We start from the raw sequence: 17,014 nt of genomic DNA, 5'->3' as shown, positions 1-17,014 counted from the left end.
ATTATCTTTGATGATAATAAATTAAGTTATTGAATAATATGACCTAGGAAGCCAGAAGCTGTCTGGTTTCAGTTGTGGCTGGGTTCAGGGATTCCTGTGATGACCTTTAATCTGCCCATTCTCTGTCTCTTACATGGGCTCTCTCTTATGATAAAAAGTAGCCACAAAAGTAAAATTAGTTTAGCAATGAAGAAGAAATAAATGATCTATATAAGTAACTCCAGAGAAAAGACACAGTTCAGTTCAGTTGCACAGTCATATCCGAATCTTTGTGATCCCATGGACTGCAGCATGGCAGGTTTCCCTGTAACACCAACTGCTGGAGCTTGCTCAAACTCACATCCATCAAGTCGGTGATAATATCCAACCATTTCAGCCACTGGTTTCCTCTTCTCTTCCTGCATTCAATCTTGCCCATCATCAGGGTCTTTTCCAGTGACTGACTTCTTCATATCAGGTGGCCAAAATATTGGAGTTTCAGCTTCAACATCAGTCCTTTCCATGAATATTCAGATTATATTCACTTGAGATTAACTGGTTTGATCTCCTTGCAGTCCAAGGGGCTCGCAGGAGTCTTCAGCAACACACAGTTCAAAAGCATCAGTTCTTCAGCCTTCAGCTTTCTTTAGAGTCCAACTCTCACATCCATACATGACTACCAGAAAAACCATAGCCTTAACTAGACAGACATTTATTGGCAAAGTAATGTCTCTGCTTTTTAATATGCTGTCTAGGTTGGTCATAGCTATTCTTCCAAGGAGTACACATTTTTTAATTTCATGGCTGCAGTCACCATCTGCAGTGATTTTGGAACTTAAGAAAATAAATATCTCACTGTTTCCATTATTTCTCTATCTATTTTCCATGAAATGATGGGAACAGATGACATGATCTTCATTTTCTGAATGTTGAGCTTTAAGCCAACTTTTTCACTCTCCTCTTTCACTTTCATCAAGAGGCGCTTTAGTTCTTCACTTTTTGCCATAAGGGTGGTGTCATTTGCATATCTGAGGTTATTGATTTTCTCTTGGCAATCTTGATTTCAGCTTATGTGCTTCATTCATCCAGACATTTTTTGAGATATACAAATATATTGAAATATATCTCTGCATATAAATAAAATAAGCACAGTGACAATATATAGCCTTGACATACTCCTTTCCCGATTTGGAATTGTCTGCTGTTCAATTCAAACTGTTGCTTCTTCACCTACATATAGATTTCTCAGGAGGCAGGTAAGGTGGTCTGGTATTTCCATCCCTTGAAGAATTTTCCACAGTTTGCTCTGATTTACACAGGCAAAGGCTTTGGTGTAGCCAGTAAAGCACAAGTAGATGTCTTTCTGGAACTCTCTTGCTTTTTCGATGGTCCAGTGGCTGTTCGCAATCTGATCTGTGGTTACTCTCCCTTTTATAAATCCAGCTTGAACATTTGGAAGTTCATGATTCATGTACTGTTGAAGCCTGGCTTGGAGAATTTTGAGCATTACTTTACTAACGTGTGAGATGAGTGCAATTGTGCATCAGTTTGAGCATTCTTTAGCATTGTCCTTCTTTGTGAATGGAATGAAAACTGACCTTTTCCAGTCCTCTGCAGTCCACTGCTGAGTTTTCCAAATTTACTGGCATGTTGAGTACAGCACTTTCACAGGTCCATCTTTTAGGATTTGAAATAGCTCAATTGGAATTCCATCACCTCCACTAGCTTTGTTCATAGTGATGCTTCCTAAGGCCCACTAGACTTCATATTCCAGGATGTCTGGCTCCATGTGCATGATCACACCATCATGATTATCTGAGTCAGGAAGATTTTTTTTGTACACAGTTTTTCTGTGTATTCTTGCCACGTCTTCTTAACTTCTGCTGCTGTTAGGTCCATACCATTCTGTCCTTTATTGAGCTCGTGTTGCATGAAAGGTTCACTTGGTATCACTAATTTTCTTGGAGAGATCTCTAGTTTTTCCCATTCTATTGTTTTCCTCTATTTCTTTGCATTGATCACTGATGTACTGAAATCAAGCATGTCACATTGTTTGACAAGGGTCACTGAATAGATTGTAGGGGTTATAGTACTGATGGCAAATTTTTCCAGTATAAAAGGGTGGACACAGTCATACAAATTGCCCAGGGATGGAAGATTCATGACAAAGAGCTACATTCATTCATGGATCATTCACAGCTGAAATTAAAGTTTAAGAAATGTGAACATACTATTCCAAATTTATTCTTTACATTTTCAATGTAATTACTAAATGTAACGTATATGTGGCATATTCTCATTTATAACAGAGTTGATAAATTATACATGTTTTTAAAACATTATTTGCCTAATTTCCTGAGACAACTTTATGTATGTGTGTGTATATGTGTATATATATATATATATATATATATATATGTATGTATGTATGTATGTATATATAACTGCTTAACTGACCTCATTGGCTGAAGTAAAATTTAAGAAACATTTGGTGAATTTCTACCATAGTAATTCAGCTAAGACATATCACAAAATAACAGTGATGTCAGTTGCAATTTTAGCAACTACTAATCCTGAATTACCAATTGAGATCATTCCTTAATTATTTCTTTTGTGTAAAATAATTCACAGATGGAAACAGTGTTTATAAGCCTGAGATGATATTTAATTCAATGTCTTTAACAACATGTGATTCTTCAAACCAAAGGAGTTGTTTATCACAAATGAACCTTTTTGTTAAGTAACTGTTTCTGTTTGAATGTTTACAGAACTAAAACCAACCAACCAAACAAACAAAAACACTTTTCTATTAATATATGAATAATGTGGGAAAACTGAAGAGAAATCAAACAAATGAAAAAAGTACTTACATGCTTGTATGTCACAAACTATGAATAAGTCTCTTTCAAAATTCTCTTGGAAATTTTGGGTTCAAAGAACATTTTAGTTAAATATTTTCAGTCAAACTAGTCTTGTTCTGTTCCTAAGAGCAGGAGGAAGGATTCTAACTTGGTAGGAAAAAGGGTTTTCCACATGAAGTACTATTCAAATAAGGGATATGGATAGATAATAAAGAAACCGGCAGACTGAGTAAATGCAAGGATTGCTGATCACCTGGCTGAGTGTGAGTCATTTTATATTATTTGCAGGTTGAAGGGGAGAGTTGATGTCAGTGTGTGGGCAGGTAGAGCTCTGAAATGTGACTTAATGTACCATCAGCAAATAGCACACCATGAGACAAGACAGGAGGCACTAGAAAAACTGTTTTTAAGGGAAAATTTCCTTTACTCATAGTTTTTAAATATTTAAGATATGTTTTAAAAAAATGTTATGTTGCTGAAAGAGCTAACTTGTTCCTTGTTTGTGATAAGTAATACCTTGCTTTAAAAAAAAAAAGAAAAATTGAAATGGACAGGAGGAAAGGAAAGAGGAGAGGGGGGAAAGGAAAGAGGAGACAGGGATAAAGACAGAAAGAAAGGAAGGAAGGAAGGAAGAAATAAAGCAAACTCATATTTAGAGAATTCTATATTAATAAATGGGCTTCCCTGGTGGCTGAGTGATAAAGAATCTGCCTGCAATTCAAAAGCCCCAGGAGATGTGGGTTCAGTCTCTGAGTCAGGAATATCCCCTGGAGGAGGGCATGGACACCCACTCCAGTATTCTTGCCTGGAGAAACATATGGACAGATGAGCAAGGTGGGATACAGTCACAGAGTTGTACACCACTGAAGAGACTTCATTTCAGGTCAGTTCATTCACTTAGTCCTGTCTGACTCTTTGCAACCCCATGGACTGCAGCATGCCAGGCTTCCCTGTAAATCACCAGCTCCCAGACCTTGCTCGAACTCATGCCCATCGAGTTAGTGATGACATCCAACCATCTCATCCACTGGAATCCCTTTCTCCTCCTGCCTTCAATCTTTCCCAGCATCAGGGTCTTTTCAAATGAGTCAGCACTTCTCATCAGGTGGCCAAAATATTGGAGTTTCAGCTTCAGCAGCTGTCCTTCCAATGAACATTCAGGACTGATTTCCTTTAGGATTGACTGGTTTGATCTCCTTACAGTCCAAGGGACTCTCAAGAGTCTTATCCAACACCACAATTCAAAAGCATCAATTCTTTGGCACTCAGCTTTCTTTATAGTCCTACTCTCACATCCATACATGACTACTGGAAAAATCATAGCTTTGAATATATGAGCCGTTGTCCACAAAACAATGTCTCTGCTTTTTAATATGCTGTGTAGGTTTGTCATATCTTTTCTTCCAAGGAGTAAGCGATTTTTAATTGCATGGCTGCAGTCACCATTTGCAGTGATTTTGCAGCCCAAGAAAATAAGACTTGTCACTGCTTCTGCATCTATTTGCCATGAAGTGATGGGACTGGATGCCATATCTTCATTTTTAGAAAGTTTAGTTTTAAGCTAGCTTTTTCACTCTCCTCTTTCACTTTCATCAAGAGAGTCTAGTTCCTCTTTGCTTTCTGCCATAAGGGTGGTGTCATCTTCAAATCTGAGGTTACTGATATTTCTCTTGGCAGTATTGATTCCAGCTTTTGCTTTATCCATGCTTACATTTTGCATGATGTACTCTGCATATAAGTTAAATAAGCAAGATGACAATATAAAACCTTCACGTACTCCTTTCCAAATTTGGAACCAGTTCATTGTTCTATGTCCAGTTCTATCTGTTTCTTCTTGACCTGAATGATGGTTTCTCAGGATGCAGGTAAGGTGATCTGATATTCCCTTCTCTTTAAGAATTTTCCACAGTTTTCTTTTCTTTTCTTTTTTTTTTTTTGTGATTTACACAGACAAAGGCTTTGGCATAATCAATAAAGTAGAAGTCTATATTTTTCTGGAATTCTATAGCTTTTTCTAAGATGCAATGGATGTTGGGAATTTGATTTCTGGTTCCTTTGCCTTTTCTCAATTCAGCTTGAATATCTGGAAGTTCTCAGTTTACCTATGTTGAAGGCTGACTTGGAGAATCTTGAGCATTTCTTTGCTAGCGTGTGAGATGAGTGTAATTGTGCAGTAGTTTGAGCATTCTTTGGCATTGCCTTTCTTTGTGATTGGAATGAAAACTGATCTTTTCCTGTCCTGTATCCACTGCTGAGTTTTCCAAATTTCCTGGCATATTGAGTGCAGCACTTTCACAGTATCATCTTTTAGGATTTGAAATAGCTCAGCTGGAATTCCATCACCTCCAGTAGCTTTGTTCATAGTGATGCTTACTAAGGCCCACTTTACTTTGCATTCCAGGATGTCTGGCTCTAGGTGAGTAATCACACCATTGTGGTTATCTGTGTCATTAGTGCACACATTAACAAATACAGAGGATTCCAGTTCATGACGTTGACTTCTAAACAGTTATTGTACTCATCAAAACAAAAACTAAAATGAACAGGGAGTAAGATTAATTGAGGCATAATTGACTAATAAAGTGTTTACTAGTTGAATAAGATTAAATCCAGTCTAAAAAGTGCCACTGGATTTTATAGCTATTTTCTTTTCGATTTGGTAATGTACAGAATGATATTGCTACCATGTAGAATATAAAGTGAATATTTCTTTGTAAGGTATGTTTGCATAAGGCAAACTTTACTAATGAAATAATTAATACCTTTGAAATACAAAAATATGTTTGGAATATATTGTTTCCCTTAAGAATGTGTAGAAATACTTGACATTTTTATTTTTCTTTCTAAAAAAATAATAACATTGTTTTGGTGACTCTCCATCCTACTTTGCCTTGACAGTCCTGACTTAAGTCTATTGTTTTCCTATAATTATTTGTAGGGTATTGATTCACTTGCCAAGTTTCTAAGGTACTCTCCCATTCATCTTTGATTATCTCCTATGACTCAATAAAATTGCATATTTTCCAGAAAAAGTGATACTATCACTTACTTGCTAATCATGCAAGTGATTTAACTCACTCTAAACTGGCTATGATTTTCCAGTGGTCATGTACGGATGTGAGAGTTGGACTGTGAAGAAAGCTGAGCACCAAAGAATTGATGCTTCTGAACTGTGGTGTTGGAGAAGACTCTTGAGAGTCCCTTGGACTGCAAGGAGATCCAACCAGTCCATTCTGAAGGAGATCAACCCTGGGATTTCTTTAGAGGGAATGACACTGAAGCTGAAACTCCAGTACTTTGGCCACCTCATGCAAAGAGTTGACTCACTGGAAAAGACTCTGAGGCTGGGAGGGATTGGGGGCAGGCGGAGAAGATGACGATAGAGGATGAGATGGCTGGATGGCATCATTGACTTGATGGACGTGGGTCTGAGTGAACTCTGGGAGTTGGTGATGGACAGGGATTCATGGGGTCGCAAAGAGTCGGACATGACTGAGTGAATGAACGGAACTGAACTGAACTGAACTGAAAGTGTATTTGCCATAAACTTTAAAAATTCATCACATATACTATCTTTTATTGTGAATATTTGAATGGCTTATTTCCATTTGTAAATTCTGTTTTCTTGATGTGTAGGAAAAGTGAAGTTGCTCAGTCGTGTCTGACTCATTGCGACCCCATGGACTGTAGCCTACCAGGCTCCTCCCTCCCTGGGATTCCCCAGGCAAGAGTACTGGAGTGGGTTGTCATTTCCTTCTCCAGGGGATCTTCCTGACCCAAGGATCGGACCCCGGTCTCCTGCATTCCAGGCAGAGGCTTTAACCTCTGATCTACCAGGGAAGCCCTTCTATGTGTAGGAGAATCAGAATATCCATACTCTCATATACTTAATTGCTGAAAATACTGTAAAAACTGATTAATGAAACTTCTTTAGTTAGAATGACATAGATTTGAGCTTACTGAATTTGGTAAAGTCAGAAATTTGCTGTAAAGATTAAATGAGACAATGAATGCAATGTGTATATAAACCCTGACGGAAACAATGCCCAGTCTCCCACAGTGGATACTAGGTACTGTCACAGAGTTGTAAAAAGCATGTTTTACCCTGTTTATGCCTAAGTAAATTATGCCTCTCAGAAATGAGCATTGTTTCAATTTCTAGTGGTACTTTTCATTTGTCAAATCACATCTTATTTGTGACAACTGCCCAATATATTATCCAATGTAATACTTCCAACAAAACTTTTAAATAAGCAGATGAGCTATTATTACTGTCTATTCATAGATGAGAGCTGGATGTACAAAGTGGCCTATACAAAGTCAGATGGTAGCAAACCTGAGCCCTGACAGCCAGATCTCTTCCTCCCACTTTCCCTCTTTTTATCGTCTTTTTTGCAGGTTTCAAATTCATTATAAGATCATTCAAATTTTTGTGAAATAATATTCAAGTTTGGCATAATCAAATCTCAATAAATAGCTTCAGTGCATTTATTTTACTTGAAATAGATTTACCCTTAAGGGGAAAGTGAAAGTGAAGTCTCTCAGTCGTGTCCAAGTCTTTTGTTACCCCATGGACAGTAGTAGCCTACCAGGTTCCTGCGTCCACAGGATTTTGCCAGCTAGAGTACTGCAGTGGGTTGCCATTTCCTTCTCCACGGGATCTTCCTGGCCTGGGAATTGAGCCCAGGTCTCCTGCTTTGCAGGCAGATTCTTTAACAACTGATCCTCTAGGAAAGCTTCCTTAGAGAGAGAACCAACAATTCGGTGGGATAACATATATTGGATTCCTTCTAAGCATGAGCAGTTCTTAAATGCTGATTTAGAACACCAAAGTTATAAATAGAAAATAATGTTATTGTTTTGAAATAGGAAAAAAAAGACTGTTCAGTAAATAAACTCACTAGCTTAAAAAGTTTTAGTAGATGACAATCTGAATAATAACCATTCTATATGCTCACTTTACTATAAATATTGATACCCAGCGACTAAATATTGTTCAGCAACATTTATCTATGTTTGAACTGGTTTTACATGGGTATGCCAGCTTTTTAGGTTATAATTTTATAAATACAAATCTAAAAACATATACATTTAAAAGAATATCTTCTTAAAAAAATAGCTCACTTACTTTTTTTTTCATAGCCATTACTTATATACAAAATAAAATCCCAACCAAAACTAGCAGGTGAAAAAGAAATGATAAGACTATGCATAAAAATAATAGTGCTTATTTCTTTAATGTCTTAAAAAATTGAGGGAATAGGAAAATGAAGAAATAAAAATATAAACTACTTAATAAAGTCATTTGATGTTTACTTTATTGTTATATTCATTCACTTATTTTTCTATCCACTTAGTTATAGGATCAATGGTACCATAAACAAAGCTATTTTAGTTAAAGTTAATAATGAATCCTAACCTGGTCACTACTATTGTCTTAACCACTGTAATCATCAAAATGGAAAAATACTTAGCTCACACAAACTGGAAATATTTGTTTCAAATAAAGTATTTATTTTATTAGTAAATATTGAAATTAGAAACCTGGATAAACATTACTCTGGTGAGTAACATGAAAATATTAAGATGTAAAAACACACCGGTGAGACAGTCTGGAACCTGAGATCCTTTGCCACAATGCTTATACCTGGACAAACATCTCCTCAAGCAACAAATATAAAGACATTATAAGCAAGTAAACTGCACACATATGCAGTTGAAACAATTATGAACAAGAAGATACAAAAAGACCAAAGCCAACTGCCTCTTCTGAGGTATCTGGAGCAAAGGCAAGGTGCTGCACCTGAACCTTGCACACAGCACCACCAAGAGGGTGGACAAACCACCTAAACATTCCCTCTGACCTGACATTCTGATCTGCTTCCAGCCTGACTCCATTTAAGTGACCAACTTGCCTCACTTCAGTGAGCGAAAAGGTCACCTGTTACTTGTTTTTACCATAGCAGGAGTCCCAGTAAAGCCTTGCCTGGCCTCTTATCAATTTCTATTGATTAAAGAGTCTAAGAACTCACGTTGGCAACATGAGAATATTGATATGCGTGGAATGAGTAGATGGAGTTGGCCTAAAAATTTACAGTAGGACAAGACTGAGAAAAACAGCAACAGCAATGGTGAAACTTTTTTTTAGCTTCCTATCCTGGAAGATATTCAGCTTTTATTGTTGTTTATATATACTTTTATAACACAATCAGATTGTTACATAAAAGAAAATGGACTAAATTAGGGAAAGGTTGATAGCATGAAAATCATTTAGGAAACTATTGCTAATAAGAGATGACAGAGCCTAAACAATGTAATTAATAAGGTATGCTAAATTTAAAATATATTTCTGATGAAGGCTTGAGAAGACTTGATTATAAGCTGATGAGGCAGAGTGGGTAATGGGGAAGATTCTATGGATTTTAAGTTCAGTGTTGAAGAGAAAATAGTGCCATCAGGTAAGGTGAGGAAGGGCAGTGATTGTGAGGGAGAAGTGGACAGGGTACTGATGCTTAATACACAGTAACTTAAATTGACTGCATGATTTAAGATGCTGTCCTATGTGCAATAAGAAATTCCAATAATGGGACTCCATGGAAAAATAAAAGCTTGTGATAAAAATTCAAAGGCTATTTGAACACTATTAGCAGGAATAATTTAACATTAATCAACTTTTGCATTGACCTATTTTTTTTTTACTAAATTACTGTTAATTTATTAGAAATACAAAGTTTCCCACTTTCATTATTTGATACATTCTTCAATATTTTGTGAAATCTTTGAATGAAAAAGAATAAGTAGGATAGAAGCCTATTAGTTTGATTACCTAACAAGCCCTTGATTGAGAAGTGAATCTTTTTTAAATTCTATTTTTATTTAGAATGAAGAGCATATTATTAAGTATATATTTTATGAGAATGCAAGAATTTATATTTTATTGTTAATAGGAAAGGATCTTTTCTAACTAGTCCATTCAGCCTTGTGCATACATGCATGCATGCTAAGTCACTTCAGTCATGTCCAGGTCATAGCTCTCCAGGCTCCACTGTCCATGAGATTCTCACTGGAGTGGGCTGCCATGTCCTCCTCCATGGGACCTTCCTGGCTCAGGGATCAGATCTGTGTCTCCAGGATTGTCAGGCAAATTCTTTACACCTGACCCACCTGGGAAGCCTTATCAAGCTTTACTATGTGTGTATATATGATATACACTTTATAATTTTGGAAGCATACTATTTTTATCTGTTTATGGATAGAATCTATACACAATTTATCTATACTGGAAGAATATTGTATATTTTTAAGCAATACACATTTTATGTAAATGAACTATTTGTCTATTTCCTTGGTATAATCCAATTTAAATGATCTGTTTCCAATATTCTATGACTTCTCCTGCTCTTTGTTAGAAGACAACTGATAAATGTTGGTTTTCATAGTTGTTGAATTCAAGGTGTTCCCTTGACTCTTTGCAACCCCATGGACTGCAGCATGCCAGTCGTCACCAACTCCTAGAGTTTACTCAAACTGGTAAGATGCACTGGGTCAGTCCTCCCATATATTCACTCAGAACCTGAAGCAACTATGATGAAACTCATGATGTGTTTGGAAACAAGCCTAAGTTCATATCGTAAATCTGGGATTAGAAAACCAGAGCCAATCGTGTACCTCCCAGGCAGTAAGAGCAGTTGCACATGCACTTTTGCCATTGTGTTTATAACATGGAAACGATAAGAATGGAGCAGTTACCAATGAGACAATTTCAATGATCAATTTGTAGCAGTTTTTATTGAGCTACAATGAGTGTAAAAAATTAATCTTGAAAATGACTTTGGTAATAATTTAAATAAGGTGCAATAAAATGCAAAAAAAAAAAAAAAAGGACAGCTGAAGTTAGTATCCTGTGAGTTTACTTGTTGATTCAGGAATATGGCTAATGCTATAAACATGAGGAACATGAACACCTATATGACTCATACTTAAGCAAAAGTGCTTTTAATTAAATATATAAATTTAACATTTAAAATTTTTGTATTTTATATTTCATTTTTTGCTTTGATGGTGCATGTGTGTATGTAAAAACAGAAATAAGTATAAATTATGGCCCTTGTTTTTTTTTTTTTCCCAAAATAGAACCTGTGGACAAGTCAATGTAAAATCTGCTTTTGAATATAATTTTCTACATATTAGATATATTTATGGTTACAGCATGTGCATATGTACTTATATATAACAGTTATATTATGTTCAAATCATATTCAAATAACTCTTGAAAAATACATTTACAGCTTTTTATGTATAGCTTGAGAATCAATAAAAACTAATATATTTAAGTATTTTTCTTTCAAGTGCCATTTGAATAGGAAATGGGTATATAGAATACAAAAGAAGATGCAAAGTGTTACTTAAAAGAACTAAAGCACTGTGATGTGGAGCTTAAGCCAGTTTATCAATATTTTGAGAGTAATTCCTAAATGTGCAATATGTCAAATATTTTATAGGGAGAAATATTTTAAACTTTAAATTTAGTAAACATCAGATTTTAAACCTCAGAACGAAATTGAGAGAGAAACCAAAAGCCAAAGCATTTTTCTACACTTAGTAAATGTACTATAAGCAAGTAGGAAATGAATAAGTTTATTGTTGGGTCTAGCATGATAATAAATTCTATATCTGTTACCATATGTGTACTAATTTCCAATCATACACTCTTAGTTCCAGAATGCATGCGTAAAATGCAATTAATTATCAACAGCAGCACAATTTCAGTTAGTCAATATAAAAATTATATGAAAATAAACCTATTTAAGAAGAAAGCTAGAGACATGATACTTAAAGATATATGACTTCATTAAAATTTAAAGTTTTGGAATATATCCTTTTTTAAAATCTAGGAGGTACCTATATATATATATTTTTAATTTTTGAAGGAGGTGTGAGATTATAAAAATAAATGAGAAATTAGAGATTAAGAAGAGAGAAAAATGGAGAAGGAAGGGGAGGCAAATGTCTTCTTAGAGATGTTGAAATGGGAATCTGAGTTCTTGTTCGCAGAGCCAAAGGATGAACTTTGCAAATACACACACGGGGATGCTCCAGTTTCATTGAGAAACTTAATGTTGGCTGTTCCATTTAGCCCATGCCTGATTATGTGAGATAATGCTATCATAACTGGCATTCTATAAGTAAAAAAAGTGATAGGGTTTTGAAATTAAATAAATAAATAAACAGGTGGCAGTATATAACCATCAGCGAAAGAGATGCACAATTCTAATGATCACCAAGGTTAGAGAGACAGTCGGGGTCCCAGATTATCAGGGGAACTATGGAGACAATAGAAGATAATATCTCTTGGGGCAAAATATTTTGGATAAATCAAGAACAAGGCTGAGGGCAGCCCTGTAGCTAAAAATGATGAGCCCTTGCCAAGTTTTCAGACCTCAGATTCAGTGATTACAGGACAGGCTGTGTGCCCAGGAGAGGACAGTCTACAATATGACTGTAATATATTGACTGTTGACTCTGTAACTACATTTATGAGAAAGAATGACAATGATTTTAGGAATCTTGGACTCGATTTCAATTTGTCCCTGACCTCTAGGTTTCTGAAACTGTGTTGCCCTGATGGTAGGTTGGGGGATATGAGGGCAAATTAACAAAAGTGTCTGTCTCAGGTAGTCACAATGGTCCTCTGGTTCCAGCTATCATTTCCCAAGTCCCTGAATATTTGCTTGAAATAGGGTTGAAATTTTAGTTGGTAGAACTCTTGTATCACTTCTTTGCTTAGGGATTAGAAGTGTAGAGAATGAAAACTGCAAGCCTTTCAAACTTTCTCCTCATTTAAACTTCCATTCTCTAGCCAGTACTATAAATTAAAAGCAACACAGCACCTTTGGGAAAAGCAGAGATGGCACCAGCCCTGAGAACAAAAGGAGGGTCCACTATCATTCTCCACTCTATTCACCACACTGAGCCCTACAGAAAAACAACAACAACAACCTTCACCTTGAAGATAGCAGAGTTAAACCAAATAGTAGCTTAATTGCTGCTGTTCACCAGATGGGGTACATTTCATCCAGCAGATTAACACTGGCTCAGATACACAATACATGGCCAAGACCAAGGAAAATTTCTATTCCTATTAGGTAGGCAGGTCAGAAACTGTGTGTATTCATTTGGAACAGAACACAGTATACATTTAAAGTCTTATCTCAAGGCTAAGCTATCATATACACTCTCCATAATAATATAATATGAAGAAGGGCAGACTGTCTGGGCTTTCTGCAGACTGTCATTTTGATCCACTATCTGATGATGTTATTTATTATTATTATATTTATCAAATAGATGAATAATGATGGCAAATTTGATGAAGACCTTGAGAAGATACATGTGCTGTAAGTGGTGAGAGAATAGCCCTATGAAGATGAGGGTCCTGTCACTCAAATGAGGTTCCTGAGTTTCCTAGAGATCCAGTGATCTGGAGCATGCCCAAACATGCCATCCAACTTAAAGACAGATTACTGCCTCTTTACCTCATGCAATGAAGATAAACTATTCTATATTATACCATGCACCACTAAAAAGGAAGTGAAACACTTGGTTGGCCTCTGGATCTAATAGCAAAAATATTGCTCTGATCTGTTCGCCTAGGGATATAGATATTGGAGGCTTTGAATGAGTCCCAGAGCAGAACACTTGACAATATGTTCAGGCTGAAGTGCAAAAAGGCTTGCCTGTTGCACCATGAGACTTAACATACTCTGTAGGTTGAGAGTGGTGGTTTCGTTGTTAAGTTGTGTCTGACTCTTGTGAGCCCATAGACTGCAGCCTGTCAGGCTTCTCTTTCCATGGGATATACCAGATATGAGTACTGAAGTAGGTTGTCATTTCCTTCTTCTGGGGAATCTTCCTGACCCAGAGACTGAACCTGGGTCTTCTGCATTGTAGGCCGATTCTTTACCAGCTGAGCCACCAGGGAAGTCAAGTAGGGTTAGAAGTGTTAGTGGTATTAGTGATGACAAAATATATCTTATAAAGTTTATGGCAAGCTCTAGGAGGTGAATTATAACACAGACTCTAGGTTAGAGCAAGACCAGAGAGACTAATCGATATTATAGAGAATATAAAGTGAATGGGGTAGGGTAAGAGGAAATATATTAGTTATGGTCTGTGGACTGGATGCAGGAGTAGGTTTATAAATTCATCTTAAGAAGTTTTATTTTATAATTTATTCCAGGGAAAGAAAGTTAACCAGACTCCTAAAGAAGTGTATTACAGAAATAATGAGAAGCAAATATCTGAGGATGGAAGGTATGGATTCCATCTCTATCTATCATTTATCTTTACAGGGAGGTGCATTTGATACATACAAAAAGTTGTACACCTTTGATAAGTATGTCTTAACGAGTTTGTACATATGCATACACCTGTGATACCATCACCATTATCAAAGTAGAAATATCCATCCCCCTTAAATTTTCTTGAGTTCTTTTGACTGTGTTTTGTGATTAAAAAAACACTTAAGATTCAATCTCTTGACACATTTTAAAGTACATAATAACTATATCATTAACTGCATGTACCAGGGAATTTTTTCCAACCTGGGACTGCAGTCCTCATTTCCCCAGCTCCTGCTAATATGAGTGGGTGACATTTATGTGAATTTCTGACAGTTTCTTAGGAAATGCATGCCTGATGATTTATTGATGCAGGGACAAAAAAGGTAAGCCCCTGCACCTCAAACTAAGACAACTGCACTGGGCCATCTCTGCTGTAGAATGTCCAGTGGGATTGCAGAGGCTCCATGTCTTTGCATGGCAATTCCTCCCCTGCTTATGCCCAATTCTGAATCTTTTATTTTTCTTCAGCTATTTTGTTTTTCAAAAATCTTAATGTGATATACATAATGCACATATAACTAGTGCAAAATTTATGAACAAGAACACTGCACATATATCAACAGCACTCCACAATAAACCTCCAGCATGGCTATTTCTATTTCAGAATTTGATCCTGAGGAATTGAGCCTGTGATACATTCAACAGCAGTGAATCCCAAACGCTTCCATTTTACTTGCAGAAAGACATACAAGCAAGAGCACAAACATATGTGTTCAAAGTTCTTCTCTGCTTCATTGTCAACAGTAGCAAAAAGAAAATCTAAAGAACATAAATAGCATTATGTTTACTGGATCTTAAATAAACAGTTTAAAAAAATGATACAGCTTGCATGTAACATTGAAAATTATTCATTTCTAAATGGTATGCTATAACATCAGTTCAGTTCGGTTCAGTCACTCAGTCGTGTCTGATTCATTGGGAACCATGGACTGCAGCACCTCAGGCCTCCCTGTCCATCACCAATGCCCAGAGTTTACTCAAACTTATGTCCATTAAGTCGGTGATGCCATCCAACCATCTCATCCTCTCTCGTCCCCTTCTCCTCATACCTTCAATCTTAACTAGCATCAGGGTTTTTTCAAATGAGTCAGTTCTTTGCAAAATATTGTAGTTTCAGCTTCAGCATCAGTCCTTCAAATGGACATTCAGGACTGATCTCCTTTAGGATGGACTGGTTGGATCTCACTGCAGTCCAAGGGACTCTCAAGAGTCTTCTCCAAAACCACAGCTCAAAAGCATCAATTGATTAATGTTCAGCTTTCTTTATAGTCCAACTCTGACATCCATACATGACAACTGGAAAAACCATAGCCTTGATTAGATGGACCTTTGTTGACAAAGTAATGTCTTTGCTTTTTAATACACTATCTAGGTTGGTCATAACTTTTCTTCCAAGGAGTAAGCATCTTTTTATTTCATGGCTACAGTCACCATCTGCAATGATTTTGGAGCTCAAAAAGAAAAATAAAGTCTGTCACCATTTCCACTGTTTCTCCTTCTATTGGCCATGAAATAATGGGTCCAGATGCCATGATCTATGTTTTCTGAATGTTGAGCTTTAAGCCAATGCTTTTACTCTCCTCTTTAACTTTCATCAAGAGGCTCTTTATTTCTTCTTCACTTTCTCCCATAAGGATGGTGTCATCTGCATATATGAGGTTATTGATATTTCTCCCAGAAATCTTGATTCCAGCTTGTGCTTCATCCAGCCCAGTGTTTTGCATGATGTACTCTGCATATAAGTTAAATAAACAGGGTGATGATATACAGCCTTGATGTACTTCTTTTCCTATTGGAATCAGTTTGTTGTTCCATGTCCAGTTCTAACTGTTGCTTCCTGACCTGCATACAGATTTCTCAAGAGGCAGGTCAGGTGGTCTGGTATTCCCATCTCTTTCAGAATCTTCCACAGTTTGTTGTGATCCACACAATCAAAGGCTTTGACATAGTCAATAAAGCAGAAATATATGTTTTTTCTGGAACGGTCTTGCTTTTTCCATGATCCAGCGGATGTTGGTAATTTGATCTCTGGTTCCTCTGCCTTCTCTAAAACCAGCTTGAGCATCTGGAAGTTCTTGGTTAACGTATTGTTGAAGCCTGGTTTGGAGAATTTTGAGCATTACTTTTTTAGTGTGTGAGATGAGTGCAACTGTGTGGTATTTTGAGCATTCTTTGGCATTGCCTTTCTTTGGGATTGGAAAGAAAACTGACCTTTTCCAGTCCTGCGGCCACTGCTGAGTTTTCCATATTTGCTGGCATATTGAGTGCAGCACCTTCACAGCATCATCTTTTAGGATTTGAAATAGCTCAACTGGAATTCCATTACCCCCATTAGCTTTGTTCATAGCGATGCTTCCAAAGGCTCACTTGACTTCACATTCCAGGATGTCTGGTTCTAGGTGAATGATCACACCATTGTGATCAATCTGCATAATGAAGATCATTTTTTTGTACAGTTCTTCCGTGTATTCTTGCCACTTCTTGATATCTTATACTTCTGTTAGGTCCATATCATTTCTGTCCTTTATTGAGCCCATCTTTGCATGAAACATATAAAGTATTAAATTTTATAAACATATAAACTGTTTAATTTGATTTCATTACTGTCATAATGTTTGCATATATATATATATATACTTCCATATATGTAAGAAAGTTTATAAGCTTACAAAAATTAAAAAGGCAAGTGGAATGAAACATGTGCTCAGAGTATCTGATGTTTTGGATTCAAGTTCTTTATTATATTATTAATAGCTGTATAAATTGGAGCAG

This window comes from Capricornis sumatraensis, chromosome 11 (genome assembly GCF_032405125.1).
Source record: "Capricornis sumatraensis isolate serow.1 chromosome 11, serow.2, whole genome shotgun sequence".
NCBI classification, from domain to species: Eukaryota; Metazoa; Chordata; class Mammalia; order Artiodactyla; family Bovidae; genus Capricornis; species Capricornis sumatraensis.
This window is presented reverse-complemented; position numbering follows the sequence as displayed.